The sequence below is a fragment of the Suncus etruscus genome, chromosome 7 (assembly GCF_024139225.1).
Source record: "Suncus etruscus isolate mSunEtr1 chromosome 7, mSunEtr1.pri.cur, whole genome shotgun sequence".
NCBI lineage: Eukaryota > Metazoa > Chordata > Mammalia > Eulipotyphla > Soricidae > Suncus > Suncus etruscus.
The window spans coordinates 19,610,066-19,626,680 of NC_064854.1; the positions used below are offsets into that span (position 1 = coordinate 19,610,066).

At 48.8% G+C, this 16,615-nt stretch overlaps 1 protein-coding gene across 3 annotated transcripts in view; it reads left to right on the forward strand.

Moving 5' to 3' along the window:
• Positions 1-16,615, forward strand: part of CELF2 (CUGBP Elav-like family member 2) — a 180,125-nt gene that overhangs the window by 38,103 nt on the left and 125,407 nt on the right. The window lies entirely within an intron of this gene.

Sequence of the window (16,615 nt, forward strand, 5' to 3'; positions counted from 1 at the left end):
TATGACTATGTCTACCTGAGAGGTACACTCACTGCTTCTCAGGTGCTCCTTCTATTCAAGATTCAGGGGCCAGATACCAGTGAGTCTCCCCCCCCAAATTTCTCAATCACTGGGACTTGCCCCGGACATGACATGTTAGTCTTTGGCATGTCTCCCACCCAGCACAGAGGGTGGAAATAAAGACTGACATTGCTTTGTGCAGACTCAGCAATGGGCAACAGATCCTTGGAACAATTTTTTGGGAGGTACCTGTCTTATCTATTCCAGGGCCATGGGTCAGAGGAGGAACAAGCCCCAGTGATGCTGTAGTGAGGGTTGAAAGCTCTTGCAGTAGTAACTGGGACAGTTGCTCTTTGCAGCTCTGGGTGCTGTTTGACTTGATGTTTCTGGGTCCAGTGATTAATGGGTCTTTCTTATCTCCTCTATATCCCCACTTTTGTGGCATATTGGCATCCAGAATGGGTCAGATCACCCTCAGTTGGCAACACTATTGTCCCTGGTAAGCTCTAGAGAGCTGAGGTAAACGTATCCACAAACCCTCCAAGGCAGAATTTTAGAATTGTGGCTCTTTCTTACAGGGGCTCTGTGACCTTTTTCCCATGATGCTTTGCGACACACTGTTATTTTCTGGCTTCAGCCACCCTCCTTCTTGTTCGCTGACAATAATTACCCATGTAGACACATGACTTGGCTGCTTGAAAAACGCTTAAGATGCACACAGGCAGCTGCGCAAAGCAATATGTCACAAAGGCATGTTCGGAGTGCATGGTCCTCGCTTCCATGCATGATGGGAAATCACAGCATCATTGAGGCTGTGGGGAAAACAGGAATCAGACATCCCCACAGCCCTTCTCCAGGTCTGTGCATAGCATGTTTGGGTGACAAACCCAGCCAAGCTGCACAAGGTAGGCCCGGAACTATACCCCATCACCACAGGGAACTAAGTGACAAGCAGGAAATCGAGTCTTGTTTCCCTAATGTTCTTATGTAACCTCTGGTGCACTGTTCTGTTGAAAACAAGTGTTTAAAAACGGTTGTAAAAACTCCAACTGCTGGGGCTGGAGTGATAGCACAGCAGGGAGGGCATTTGCCTTGCATTCGACTGACCAGGGTTTGATTCTCGACATTCCATAAAGTCCCCCAAGCCTGCCAGGAGTGATTTCTAAGTATGGAGCCAGGAATAACCACTCAGCACTGCCAGGTATGGCCCAAAACAAAACAAAAAAATACTCCAACTGCTGCCATGCTTTTGATGGTTGGATGTATTTGCAAGATGGGGCATCCTGAAAGTTCTGCATTTCCCAGGTGGTCATTGTGCTGTGTGCCTTCCCCCATGGCAGGGTGCCTGACTCATACCCAGCTCCTATGTGGCACAGACTGATGGAGAGAGGAAAGGGGTGCTGGAACTAGTGCCAGTTGGAGCATTTGCTCTCTGGGCTTCTCACTCACAGGAGGCTGCTTGCCCTTAGCTAGAGTTGGCACCTGGTCATTCTCTTTCTCCCTGCACCCTGCTCCAGGCAGCCATAAGAATCTGGAGTAAAGGCCCCCAATCCCCTCCCCACTCCAGCCACTAGCACTGCTTTCCTCTTGCTGTGGCTGTCACTGTTCCCTTCCTCCCAGAATGCCCTGCGGACCTCTTTGTTCTGCTGCCCCTGGATATCTCCTCCCCACCATCTCTACTCCCAGGTCCAAACTGCAGGCCAAGTCCTATGCTTCCAGCCATGTTGTGAGTCAGCCTTCCTGAGGCCTGTGTGGGGGACCCCAGCCTCTTCACCAGAGGACCCCTCCTCCCTGCCTCTCAACTCCTAAGCTCAACCACAGGGAACCCAGCACAGTAGCCCCTATAGTAGGGCCTATTCCCTCCTATCTCTCTCTCTCTCTTTCTCTCTCTCTCTCTCCCCTCCACCCCCCCTCTCTCTCCTTCCCCTCCTCATCTTCATGCACCCTCATCTTCAACTGTACTTCCAAGCTCACTTTCACCCACTGGCTGAAAATGGCCACTCTCTGCTGCCTTCCTCTGTGCCATGACCCCTGGGTGCCCCCACGGTGTACAGAAGAAGGGCAATGACAAGTGGGCAGTCGAGTCGTGTGTCCCAGTGGCATCACCCATCTGCAGCTGTAGGGTCTGCTATCTCTCTTTCTCCTTTCTCTCTCCCTCCCCCTCCTCTCTCTCTCCTCTCTCTTCTCCTCACTCTTTCCATAGGGCTACCCTTCCCACTCCTCAGGAGGACCCACACACACACATTCCCCCTATTAAGTCTTCCCCCAGTGCTGGCTTTGGTTCTGGAACAACTGGAGCAGACACTGCTCCATCTTGACCATCTTTGCCTAGATTCTTCGGGGGAGAAAGGGCAGTCTCTGCAGCACAGCTGACCCCTGACCAACATTAGAGCCCCCAGCTCAGCAGAGTGGCCAGATGAGATCCCATTGGGAGTTTGGTTTAACCACACCAGGCTACCCAGAGTCTTTTCCTTCCTTTCCTCTGGCACACTGGACCTCAGCCAGTGGCACAGAGAAGGTCCAGTTTCAAATAACTTTAACACTTGGGAATCAGGCATGTGCGTGAATGAGGGTGGAGCTGGCCCGGCCACAGGAAAGAGCTTGAACTTACCTTTGTCCCAATGGGGACCATTGCCTGAGACTTTCAGACCATGACCGAGTTCTCAACAGCATAGATCTGTAATCACCCACACAGTATTTGTCGTGTAAAAACCTGCTGTGTAGACTGTGTCAGGGAAGTTTGAGAGCCCTGCCTTTGTGCGGAGACCATGAGGGTTCAGACCCTCAATTTAAAATAAGAATATAAAGTCCATGAGTTGGGTGAGGCCACCCTAGACACCATGTTTATAACCCCTCAGGCGGATGGGTCTGATGAAGCAGGGTAGTGGTAGAGAAATAATACACCAAGCAGTCAGAAGAGATATTCATCGGAGTCAGCTCGTTTTATTCTTCATGGCCTTTCTCTGCCATGTGCAGCTTCTGCTATGCACTGCCTATCTCATGTGCTTTCTTTCTCGAGCTCAAAGCCAGCACTTTTTCTTTATTACCCAGGACCCCACCCACCAGGGTAGGAGAAGACCCTGTAATTCAAGTGGGCTTTCACAAACCAAAAGAAGAGGTTAGGGAAACAAGAAGCTGGGGGAAGGGTTACACCTCAGGATTTTGCATCGCTATTCTGGAAGCACTTTCTGCTGCCCCCAACTCTGCCGCTAAGTCTCCAAAATCCCAGACAGAATCAGATGGTTATTGCTTTAGGAGGTAATTAGCTGTTGCAGGTGCTGGCCTGTGGATTCATCTCTCAGGACTTCCTCCCCTTTCAGAACCCAGCACTTCATTTTTAGAAAGGAAAACCAGCCACAGCTAGACAATAAAGATGGCTGAGCTCTGGGGATGGGCTTGGTGGCTGGCACATCTCTGTAGGCGTCTGTCTTTCTCTGACAAATGGGATGTTATGTTTTCCCCTCTGATGGAAACTCTTTCTTCATGTCATGGCATGTTGGAGCCAAGTAGCCTGCCCAGGAATTAGATGGTCCTGTTAGCACAGTGGGATTTACTCGTGGAAACTGTAGCCTAGAAGATTAAGTTAAGTAAGTTCAGGTATGTCTAGTGAGCTTGTAGGAGAGAGATCTTCACATTTCAAACTCCTCTCTCTCTCTCTCTCCCGCCCCCATAGAATTCCATGTTATCATTAGCTTGCTGTTCTTAGAGTGAAAATTCCTTATTCTCTCATTAACTTTACCCAAGTTTAGAGCTTGAGCCCATTTTTGTTTAAAAAATTGTTTTACCTTCATTCTATTTTTGCAGCATTGGGTTCATTATTTTCAAGATTTTAAGTTTATGCAAAACCATATTTGCTAAGCTATGTCTTTGCAAGATGAAAGGATCCTTCCAAAAGAGTCAGTACATCTGTGCCTTTATTTCATCAGTATAAACACTGTAATTATAAGACACAGGCCCTGGACATTTCCTATAATTATTACAGTCACTTTCCCAACATGGCCACACACAAAAACATTCTCCTGTCTCGTAGATCAGCCGCTTTGTGTGTCTTCCTCAGTTGACAGTGACTTCAGTTAAGCAGATGGAAACTCTGGTTGGGTATAGGATTGTTCTAGAATGTAGCAGTTTGTGGAGAACTTATAGAAACTCTTTCCTCCCACAAGCTGACATTCTTCCTTATTCTATTGTATTTCATACTAGAGCATCACCATGATACTTTGTAGACAGAACAAATCATAGTTCTTCCCAGGCATTGGAGCAAGTAGAAAAGGTTCAAGAAAGGAATTCTGATGGGCGGCTGGACTCTGATAAACTGGACTCTGATAAGATGGAATCTGATTGGCTAGGCTCTGATATGCTAGATTCTGATAGGTCAAGTCTGATGGGATTCTGATGGCTGGGTTCAGATATGCCAGATTCTGACAGGTCAGTTCTGATGCAGGACAGATGTGCTGGTCTCTGGTGGTCTCTAAGATCTGTCCTTCCTCCCACCCCCCGCCATATTTTATGGAATGGGTTCTGGAAAAGAAAAAGAAAACTTTCTCTTCCTTTATTTTTGTGGCTACACATGACTCAGCTTTGATGCCATGTCGCTGACCCAGGCTCTTGCTGCCACTGGAAAGCTGGGCACATGGCAAACCCCGGTGCTCATGCCAGCCACTGTCTCAGACATCCTTGCCCCAGAGTCTGCGCCCATCCCCACTTCTGGCTGGAGCACCCTCTCTAGCTGTTTCTAAAGGTTCTTTTCAGCCTGCACTGCTGCATTATTTAAATCTCTCCAGCAGCCCTCCCTGGAAGCAAAGCTCAAATCTGCTTTTGTCTTTGAAAACAAAGCTTGCAAAGCAGCCAGGGGAGCTCACTGAAGTGGGGCGAGGTTTTGTGACAAAGGCCCAAACCCAGGAAGCTCATGGAGAAGGGGCTTTCGTTAGTTGAAGCAACATTGTCAGTCAGGGAGTTGTGGGGGGGGGGGGGGAGTCTATTGGCAGTGGAGAAAGCAGGGTTCTCCTGTGTGAGGACATCTGCTCCCCAAAGAGATTTGTCCCAGTAGAAATCTCTATGTCTCTTTCACTCCACTGTTCCATAGAACTATGGAAAGCCCTCCCACCAAAAATAATTTTTTTTGATCTGGAGGACTTGAGGGTACAGCACATCCATTGGAGGGCATGGCTAAATTAACTATGACTTACTTGTGCACTTGCTCCAGACCCCTCCCACCAGCTCAGTCAGACTCTCCTCCACCTGCAGCCCCCCCAACTGTGTTTCAGGGGCTCCTGCCTTTGACAAACACACACCCCCGGTGCTACTCACCTGACCTTCCAGCCATGTGCTTCACTTGCCACTCTGTTCACATCTTTTTACTTTTTTCAGCGGGGGAGTTGGTTTGGGGGGCCACACCCAGTATCACTCAGGGGTTACTCCTGGCTTTGCATTCAGGAATCACTCCTGACAGGTTTTGGGGAACATATGGATGTTGGGAATTGAACCTGGGTAGGCCATGTGCAAGGCAAATGCCTTCCCTGCTGTGCTATGTGGTTCTGGTCCTTCTTCCTTTCTTTTAAATTTTAGATCACACCCAACGGTGCTCAGAGCTTACTCTTGGTTCTGTGCTCAAGGATCACTCCTGACAGGGCTTGGGGGACCCTATAGGATGCCGGGATCAAACATAAGTCAAGGATGTGCAAGGCCAGCTCCCCTCCTTTGTCCTCTTTGTGGTTCCGTTCACGCTTCTTAGTCCTGGCCAGGACTGATGAGGTCTCAGTGGCACCCTCTGGTCCTAGAGCCATAGTTGGCCCCCCCCCCCTCAACAGAACCCAAGCTGGCTTTGTGGGAGGCTTTTCCTACTGTGGGGTGATTTCTCCCTCAGCACTTTTAGCTCTCAAAGGGCTGCTCCCCTGTCCTGCTATTTTTGCCTGACACACAGAAGCATGAAGTACCCGGCTTTGCCTTTTCCACAACCTTCAGCTCCAGACGGCCTCTCTGTGGCTGGTGTGGTGAGCAGGTGTCCCTCCCTAGTGAAGCAGGAACCATACTTCAGGGCAGTCAACTTTCAGGCCTGCTGGGACTTTGCTTGCAAACCCCACAGTGCCTCCTGCTGCAGTGGTCACCCCATCCCACCTCCCACCTCTTCAAGTCCTGGAATCCCGCAGGGCCTGACTGCAGGGATAAGGCACGCGTCCGAGGAGACAGAGGTTTGGGTGACCCAGATCACAGCCCATTCATGGGCAACACTAGCCTGACTCACAGATGGCGCCGGGCAAGCCTGGCACTGGATGAGCTCCTGGGGCTAAAATTAGAGCAGGCAGGAAAGTACCGCAGAGGTTTCTGGGCTCCGCCCAGTCCCAGGAATATCCTGAAAGTGGGTCCCCCTCATGTCCAGGGAAGTACATGGGTCCCCCTGAACAGGGCCCTTGGAGTGGAGAGGGTAGGGATGAACCCTATTCATACCATAGGCTACATCCAGCTGAGGAATCACCTATTCTCAACACAGTGGATGTCAATGGATCTGGGGCTTAGTTTGAGGTGGGCTTTGGAGTGTGGCTGAGAGGAGGGACAGGGCTGGATGTAGAATTGGGGAGCTGCAATTTGACAACCTTCGATGGTCCCAGTGCACTCTCCACCTGCCCTTTGACTTGGCCACCATGTTATCTCTCTACCTGGCAGATACACATTGAAGCCATTGCTTGCTTAGCTCTCAGAAGTGCTTGGGGGAACCTGATCAGGGAAGCTTCCCAACACCTGCTCTTGCTCTAGGGTTCTTCTACAGGGGGAAGTCTATGGGACTTGGCCAGTAGGTAGGTATGGAGAAGGAGGAATGTTCCTGTGTGTTTCTGCAAGTGTGTGTGCATACCTGAGTCTATGTGAGTGTTTTTGTAGGGAATCCAGAACCCCAGCTCTGCATGGCCATCCCCCCACTCCAGACTCAGGGGGCACAGCATGCCAGTGGCAGATCCAGATGACCCTTTCCAAGGCCACATCAGGGGCTGCCAAGAGAAAGCACAATTTGGGATGACATTGTTGCTGGAATACAGTCCCTCTTCTCTGTCAGTTCACCCCACCCTGCACTGTGCCTGGGTGGTCGCAAGGGCTGACTGGAAGTGGCAAGTTCTTGAAGGAGAGAAGCAGCAGATGAGAGATATTTTGGTGGGAGAGATTCTTGGAGGGGGAAGAATTGTCAGGGGAGATCGAATGTGTAGAGAAGCCGTTGTCCTGTCTTTGCAGCCTCTCTAAGTTGTAGCAGCCAGCTTAGGAGTCACAGGCCCCACCCTGGATCCAGAAGGTATCCTGTCTACCCCAGACTTTTCCCAGAATTCTCACGCACCAATTCCCTTTGACCTTTTCTATTTGGAGGCTCTCAATGTTGTCCTGACTAGGTGGCCTTTCCAGGCCAGAAGAAAGTTGTTGGTTTCTTTCAGGGCAGGAAACAGCTCTCCTGTCTCTTTCTGCGTTCCCGGGTCATCTGAGCTGCACTGTCAGACCTCAGAGGTTGCAGCTTCTTCTCTCTAAAGATTTTCCTGTTCTAGTATCTCAGCCGTCATTTCCACTCATGCTTAGGAAATGAAAGGAAGGAAAGAAAGAGCCAGGAGGTGGAGCACATGCTTGGCCCGTGGGAGGCCCGAGATTGTCTCCCAGCACCAGTCGGTATGCACATAGAGCAAAACCAGAAAAAAACAGCAGTGATAAGATCTTCGATGAAAATGAGGCCCTGGTGAGGTCCTTGTCACTGATCCCCCAGAATCCTCATAACTCAGCACCCCTTCTCCACAGAACCACACCTACTTATCACCAGGACAAAAAAAATTATTTTTGAACTTATTATTTTTCTTTATTTATTCTTTCTTGTTTTTTTATTTTCTTAACACATGCACAACAATGCTCAGAGCTTACTCCTGGCTCTATGTTCAGGGATCACTCCTGGACATCCATGATCAGGGAACCCTATGGGTGTTGTGTATGTAAATATTTTGGGGGATTACTATGTTACTCACCCTAACCTGATTGGTGATTGTGCCCTACCCTAGGGTGTGACCTGGCATTCTGCCCCCACCCGAGGGTAGTACCTGATTCTGCTTCCACCATTGGTTGGTATCTGATCCCACCGTTGGGTGGTACCTGATTCTGGGGAATAAAAACAAGGGTCTGTGGAAGGCCGAGGCTTTTTTGCTGGAACTGAGGCTGAGTCTTTGGACTTCAGTCTTGTCCACCGAATAAAGCTAATATTTCCACGAGCCTGACTGTCTGCGAGCTGTTTACCCGCCGTTTCACCTCAGAACTGTCGGCTAGACAGGGTGGCAGACGCGTACTTCGAGCTGGAAGAGAAAGGCCTCATCCTCCATCCCTCCATCAGTCAACCTCTTCAGGGGCTGACTTGCAACATATGGGATGCTGGGAATCGAACCCAATTTGGCCGTTTGTAAGGCAAGCGCCCTCCCCACTGTCCTATTGCTCTGGCACCAGTGTACTTATTTCTTAATTACTTTAAAGAAATCTTTTAAGAATTTTCTTACTTACTTTAAAGAAATCTTTGGTCAGAGGAGGGCTCATCTAGCTGTGTCTGTGGCTCACTCCTGGCCCTTGCTCAGTCAGGGATTATTCCTGGCAGGGCTCAGGAAACCCTAAGCAGGGCCAGAGATCAAACCTGAGTCCACTCTGTGCCAGGAAAGCACCTTGACCTCTGCATGGTCTCTCCAGCATTTGGACTTAACTTTCTTTTTTCTGAAACCAGCAAGGAAACCTCACTGAGTTTCTAGGCATTGGGTTTGCATGTTTTCTGGGATGTTAGTAAGAGAAAAGGAATTCAGAGTCTCGGGCAGTATATGACTCTAATGACTGACTCAAAGCACCCCAGCCTGGCCTATGAGGAGTGGGTGAACCTGCTGGTGAAGATGGGGGCGCCTGATCCGTTTTTTGCAGAGAATGATCCAGGATGGATCCTGCCCAACCCTACAAGTTGAGCGAGGACCCTTAGAATTCAGGGCTCAGAGAGGAACTTTTCCCAGTTCAACAATCAGGAGAAAGTCTTCTTGCTTCCCCCACCCTAGCCCATGACTCACAGGTCTGCCCTGCAGGCCTTGCATGTGGATACCAGGGTGTGGTCCCCAAGATTTCCCCTCCTGGATCAGGGCCCTGGTCCAATATTTTGTAACAAAAAAAACACAATTAATCCTCTGCTTCTTGGTAAGATGGCTCACCATCTTTCATCTTTTATGATTTGTTTTTTGTGGATTTGTTTTGGTTTTGGGTTTGGTTGTTTTGGTTTGGTTTGATGATGCTCAGGGCTCATTTCTGGCTCTGTGTTCAGGCCTCATTCCTGGCTCTACATTTAGGGCTCACTCCTGGCAGACTTTGGGGGGACTGTGTAGGTCAGGCTGGGGATGAAACCCGGCTTGACCATATGCAAGACCAGCACCCTTCCTGTTGTACCATCTATGCTCCAGCCTTTCTTTATGATATCTCAATGCCCCAAGTCTACTTGCTGAGGTTCCAAAATAAACAGAGAGAGGTGTCATTGGATGGAGGTGGATGAGCCATCCTGTTTTTGAAGGCAAAAACATCCTGTAACTAAGAAGCCAAGGAACTGGCTCTTTCGCTCGGAACAACTATGAGGCATCCGAATGTTGAGGATCGGTGTTTCAATGGGTTGCTGCAAAGAAAGAACCAGAAATGCTCCTGGACAGCAGTTCCAAGGGTCCTGAGGATCAGCTGGTCACATGGCTTCCATTATGCCTTTGGTGTCTTTGGACTCTGCAAAGCATGAAACAAGCATTAAATGAGGATGCTGATAAAACGCTTGATGTTAGTGAGGCTGACTCATGTGCTCCAGCCTCTGTCTTCATGAATGTATCCCTGGGGCAGCTATGGGGCATGTAGGTCCCTGGAGCACAGATGGTGCATGTGGTGACAGGCTCTGTAGGGGGAAGCAGAATCTTTGGGCAAAACATGGGACCAAATATAAAGGTGGGGCTGGAAACACTGGGGAGAGTGTTTGATCCCCAGCATCCCATATGGTCTCCCAATTGCCAGAAGTGATTCCTGAGTGCAGAGACAGGAGGAACTCCTGAGCACCATCCAGTGTGACCCAAACTGCCCCCAAAAATAGCTTTTCAGGAAGAGGAGGTGTAAAAGTCTAAGTCCTAGGTGCCAGTTGCAAAGGTGAATGTCAACCCTGCAACTTCAGGGAGAAATTGATCCTGGCAGTCCCAGACACACACACACACACACACACACACACACACATACACACACACACACACACACACACACACACACACACTCACACTCATACCCATGCCAGGAACCACAAATCATGTGCCGAAGCAGGCGGGTGCAATCAAAGCCTAGGCACTTAGCTCCCATGGTAGAGTGAAGTTCTCAGTGGTTTGTGCTCCCAGACCTGCTTTCCTGGCACCATCCCCCCCTCCCCAGGTCTGCCTGCTTTATCCTCAGAATCTTGGGGTGTCTTTGGCCTCATCTCTTCGGTGTCCCCCATATGTCAGGTGTCGTTAATGGTGACAGAGTGTATAGAGGGGTCCAGTTACATTGGGCTTTTATTTCTAGGCACTGTCTGGATTGGTTTTGCCACCTTATAGCAGGAAATTTTATTTTCCTGTTTTGGTTTTAGTGGTGCTCAGAGCTTACTCCTGGCTCTGTGCTCAGAGATCACTCCTCCGGGAAGGGCTCAGGCAACCAGATAGGATGCTGAGGATGGAACCTGGACCAGCAGCATGCAAAGCAAGTGCCCTGCCCACTAAACTATATTCCTGGCCCCTCAACTTTTGATTTCTAAGAAATCTCTACTCTTGCCCATAGGCATGTATCTGTCCCCTTCTGTCCAAAGTGCCATGGGACATTTTCTCCCTTCCCTCTAGCCCCCCCTGAGTTGTGTCTGGTCATTATGGTAAAACTGGTCTCTTGACTAGAATTTAACAGAACCACATGGTATCTTGGACAATCTCTAGCATCCCATATGGTCCCCCAAGCACTACCAAGAGTGATCCCTGAGCATTGCCACACATGGCCCATAGACAAACAAAATGCTTCTCCTGGTGAAGAAAGTCTCTGGTTGGCCTGAATTCTGGTGAGACTGAGGTCTGCTCTGGAGGCTTTCTTGGAAGCGGAGTTCAGGATACCAGCGGGCATCGGTACCCCACATGAGTGACATGTTGGTAGTAAAGATTTTCTTGTCCCCTCGCCCAGTCACTGGGTAGAGGGTGAATGCGCCCAACATATGAGAGTGAAACTCATTTCCCAATGTGGGTAAACAATATGTGTTCATTAACGTGACTAAATATTAATCAGATGCAAATTGCGCCAATTCAATTATTCACGTTATTACATAAGTGACACATCGTGCAAAGCATGTGCATGCTACAGTAAATATGAGGAGTAACATGGTGTTGCCGCCTTAGTGGAGCAAACTGCAGAACCAGAGTCAAACAGACAGAATCAAGGCTCCGGGGCAGCCCAGAGCAACAGCACAGCAGGGAGGGCGCGTGCCTGGCCTGTAGCCACCATGGAGTTCCATCCCTACCACCACCTCCGACCCCGCCAGGAGGGGCGCCTGAGCCCAGAGCCAGGAGTAAGTCCTGAGCCCAATTCAGTGTGGCCCCAAACACAAATATATCTCTGAACTGGGTAGGGTCAACCATCACTGGTGTTTTTGCAAAGTCGGCCGAGAGGTGCCGGTGGCTGAGCGCCTTTGGCTTCTGGCTCCCTTGTCCTTTCTTGGAAAGCAAGTAGGCTTCTTCCTCCAGGGCAGTTTCATCACCAGCGGATCCCTTGTTCTCACAATACCAGGACACCGCCTTTGAAGCTCTGTGTAATGCCAGGCTAGGTTACCCGCCCCGGGGCCCAGTGGCCATTTGGGCTGAGTTAGGCAGTGTCCAAAGGCTTTTGCTTTTTGCTCAGAGCAAGCCAATCACCTTCCTGGGAACAATGGCAGCTGCGGTGTTGGGGGAGTCAGATACCAATGCCCCCACAGGTAGGCTTACCTCCACATAGAGGGCAAGGGGCACCCTCCAAATTATGAAAGTGGTCTTCTCTCAGCCAGAACTCACTGGCACTGCGATTGTCATGCCAGGTCTTTCAGTAAAACCGCGTGACCACTAATTGAATGCAGAGGGGCCACAAGTCCATTGTGAGTCACACATTGGGGTGTTGGTTCTCTGCTTTCCCCAGAGAAATGGGTTTGGAGGGTGAAGAGATGGTGAAGGAGTTGCTAAGGCAAAAATTTGCCTCGCATGTACTTGACCCTGGTTCACTCTTCCGATGTCACATATGACTACCACCCCTCCCAGCACTGCCAGAAGTGATCCTTGAGCACAGAGCCAGGAACAGCCCCTGAGCACTGCCACATGTGCTCCCAGAACAAAAAACAAACCAACAAATCAAAACCAGTTTGGATGTCAAATAGTTTCCAGCAACCCCTTCTCCTGAGGCAGGAGCCCATCCAGGGCCCAGTCAGGGGCATGATTCCCGGCATCCCACACGATATGGGGACAGGTCACAGAGTGACAACCTTAAAGTGTCAAAAAAAAAATGCCTTTGTGACTCCTGCATGGGATGGCCTTGGGAAGTGGCTTCTCTGGTCCAAAGTCTGAGGACCAGATTACCAGGCTCTTGGAAACAAGTGGAAATGTGCAGACATGAGAGAAATGGTCAATTGTGGTACCAAATGTCGCTTTCTTGAGTTTCTAACATCTGAACGAAGAATGTTGACCTCTGAGAATGAGCAAAACAAAACAAAACCAAAAAAGCATTTTTTTCTTCTTACTCTTTTTTTTTTTTTCTGGTAAAAGCTCTGTAAAATGTTGGCACGTTGGCAACTCTAGTGTAGGGGAAAAAAACACTCTTGTTTGAGACCTTCCAGGGAACTGTTGTTTTGAACCATTTTGCATTCACTGTTCCAAAAGAGTTACAAGCCCTTGTTTTGTTGTGGGTTTGGTTTTGTTTTCATGAAGCAAGAGTCTTGTGTTGAGCCTTATTTAGAGAGATGTGACGGGAAAGAAACAAGGAAGTTTGTGTTCCAGAGAAAACACGGGCTTCTCCAGGAGGGAAATAAACAAACAAAGACACAGAGAGACAAGCAAGAAAGATGCATGTTCCAGGGGGAACATGGGTTTGGAGAACTCTTGGTTTTGTTTTTAAGTTGGGTTAAGATCACAGGCAAGGGGCTGGAGTGATAACACAGTGGTAGGGCATTTGCCTTGCATGTGGCCAACCTGAGACCAACCCCATTTGATTTCCGTCATCCCATATGGTCCCCTGAGCCTACTAGGAGCGATTTCTGAGTTCAGAGCCAGGAGTAACCTCTGAGCGCCGCTGGGTGTGGCCCCAAAAATCAAAGCAAAACAAAAAAAAAATCACAGGCAAACATTTCTGTGAAAGGTAGAGGAGGGTAAAAATAAATAACAATAATAATAATAATATTTAGGAGGCTGGAGTGATGGCACAGCAGGGAGGCCATTTGCCTTGCAAATCCCCAGCATTCAATAGGGTTCCCCCAGGAATGCCAGGAGTAACCCTGAGCAATGCCAGGTATGTTCCAAAACCAAAACTAGAAGAAACAAAAGAAAAATAGATACCAAGGGTTCCTGCAAGTCTCTGATTATTGGGGTTGAACTCAGGTTTTCTGGGTGCAGAACAGTTGTAAGAATGTGATATGGGGGGGGGGGCCGGAGAGATATCTCACAGTAAAGGGAAGGTGAAAGAAGAGGAGGGGAGGGGAGTAGAAGAGTGGGAAGAGATGGGAAGGGAGGACTGGTCTCAGGAAATCAGTACTTGGGGTGGGGAGGGCAGAGCATACTAGAACGTCACTGTTTCCCAAGAGGAACAGAGACCACCCGGGGGATGGACGACTGTGGAATGACCCAGGAGTAACCTGGGTTACTAACCTGGAATGACCCAGGCTAGTAACCTGCCATTAGGGGTGTTTCTTATCTGTGCACTTCAAGAAGGGAGATTTCCAGGGAAGTTAGAGGAATGTATTTTTCTGAAAAGGGGAACTAGGCCTGATAAGTTTTAAACCCTTCTGGCTAGTCCAGCAGAATTTTCCCCTGGAGCCCTTGGTGGTCTGTCTGCTAAAGTTTAGGGGTTCCTGGAGCTGAACTCCAGGGTGTTTGATGGGTTGGAGCTTGGCTAGAGGAGTGCCCCCTGTGTCCACCAGGTGTGATCCAACCAGGCTCTTCCCTCACCAATAGAAACTTTGCAACTTTAAGCTCAGGCTTTGTCCAATGTATTCAGTGATGCTGGGGATGGGGTGTAGAAAGGAAGCAGAGGAAAATGATGTAAAATTCTGGTATTGAAGACTTCTTAGAAATGAAGTCTGGTCACCATAATGAGTCCTTCTTGTATTCTTTCTTCAGACTTTGGCTTTATCAGAGGCCAGACTTTTGGGGAGACCCAACAATCTATTTATCACCCAATAGAAATGGGGCAGGGAGGTTACTTGCAGACCTGGGAGACTCCTTTGAGCATCTCTGTGGCTGACCTGTGGTCAGGAATCAAGGGCTATAGCTGAGACATGGAGATGCCAAAGCCTAGTCTGCTCTGTGCCCAGCCCTGCAGCATTGATGATGCAGAAAAGGAGGCTGGACAGTGAGTAGTCTTCAGCCTAGACACTGCCACTGGCTTGGCAAAGAGCCCTATTAAGCAAGCCATTGAGTCCCGCATGTAAGATACCATCTTGGTCCACCCAAGCTATGCCATCCTGGTCCACACAGGTGATGTCATCTTGGTCCAGCCCAGTTTAAGCAGAATCTTTAGTCACTTCCAGTCCCTCTGCTGCTGCTGTCTTGCCCTGAGTAAATCTGCATGTTAACAAGTCTTATACCATTGTTCCTGGCCTCTTCTTTCGCTAAGTACCTCTTTCAGGCCCTTCCTGATAACTCAATCAATGCAGGTGAAATGTGAGTGGATATTTACATGGATTCAATGGGATGTGGAAATTATAATCCTCCCCATTCAAAAAAGGAACAGTGAAAAAAAAAAAAAAAGAAAATGAACATAGTGTCCGCAGGTTACTCTCGATTACCCAAAAAATGGATTCACCCACAGCCTTCCCAGTACCCAGATTGTGGAGGTTTCCTGCAAATCTGTCATTAACCCCCAAAATTGCTGGAGATGTTCACCATCATCTCTATCTCTGTGCAGGCATTGGACGGTTGCTAGTCTGTGCCCAACAGGGCCTGGCACTGAAGAGGCTCTTAGAATGTAGTAGAAAGAACTTCACCTGGGCTTGGTTTCAGGTATGTGACAGGGAAGTGAAGGGCAGACCAGCCTTTGAAAGGAGTGTCTAGCTTGAATCCAAGAATTGCAGTTCATGCAAAAAGGAGTGTGTTGGCTGAGTGGGTGTTGGGTGTTGGATGTAGACTGTTGTGTTTGCATGGAAGACCTAATGCTGCCCATGGTTGCCCACTGCTGCTCACCACTGCCCATCAGTGCCCGCCATTATCCACCGCTGCTGCAGTTGAGCAATACAGTGGGCTCCTGGTGTCTGCGCCCAGATTGGCTTTGCCAGATGAGTAAGTCTGGAATGGAAAGACATAGGCATTGATTGGATTTCCAAAATGTGGCCAGCACGTTCATTCATGGTTAGGAGACTCCACAAATCTCTGTGTTCATGGAAAGGTGCTTGTGTTTGGAGGAGAGAAGAGCTTCCTCTTGTTATATAATTCTTGTTTGATTCTTTGTTTGGGGGCCACACCCAGCCATACTCAGGGCTTACTCTTAGCTCAGTGCTCAGGGACTAATCTTAGTGATGCTTGGGGGACCCTCTATGGTGCTGAAAAGGGGACAAGGGTGGTTGCATGCCAGGCTAGCACCCTCCCCACAATACCATCTCCCCAGTTCTGCAGATTCTGTAGAAAAGGGCAGAGCTTTTGGTCAAGCCTGTTTGTACTTTTCTCAAAAGAAGTTTTCTATTTTGATTCAGGGTCTGGTTTATGGGACTGTCGGGACTCTAAGAAATCCAAAGGGTTGCTGGAGGGGGGTGGGCAAACAGATCCTCAGCAGGGAAAAGAAAGGGTTAAGTTGGCTTCTTAACTTAGAAAGCAATCTCTTGAAAGTTCAAGCTTAACTGCATCACACACACACACACACACACACACACACACACATATACAGACACACACACACACGGTCACTGCCTGGGCAAACCTCAGACTAAGTCACACTGTTGAAACTATTAGAGTTTAAAAGCCCCAGTGAATGCTTGTTTGCATCAAAGCATTTATGTCCCTCATAGGGCCTTCCCCAGTAGAATACAAACCCCATTGGCCCCCACTATATTTCACTTCCGGGTCATGGGTTTAGTATAGCTGATATGAGGGGACAAGAGGGACTTCATAAATGGACATGTAGGAAGCTCTGGAATGTATAATGGGATGACAGGTTTGACCCCTGGATGCAGAAACAGGAATAAATACTGAACATTGCCAGGTATGGTTCTGTAACCTAAAACTCCTGAGCACTGTCAGATAGATCACAAGCCTGCCCCTTCCCCCATCAACAAAAATCTAATCACTTTATTATTGGTGTAGAAATCTCACTACCTGAGATTTTTAATTAGCTACCTGCTAATTAAGAAGTTCCTGGGAAAGAGATCAAAGGCAAAAATTAT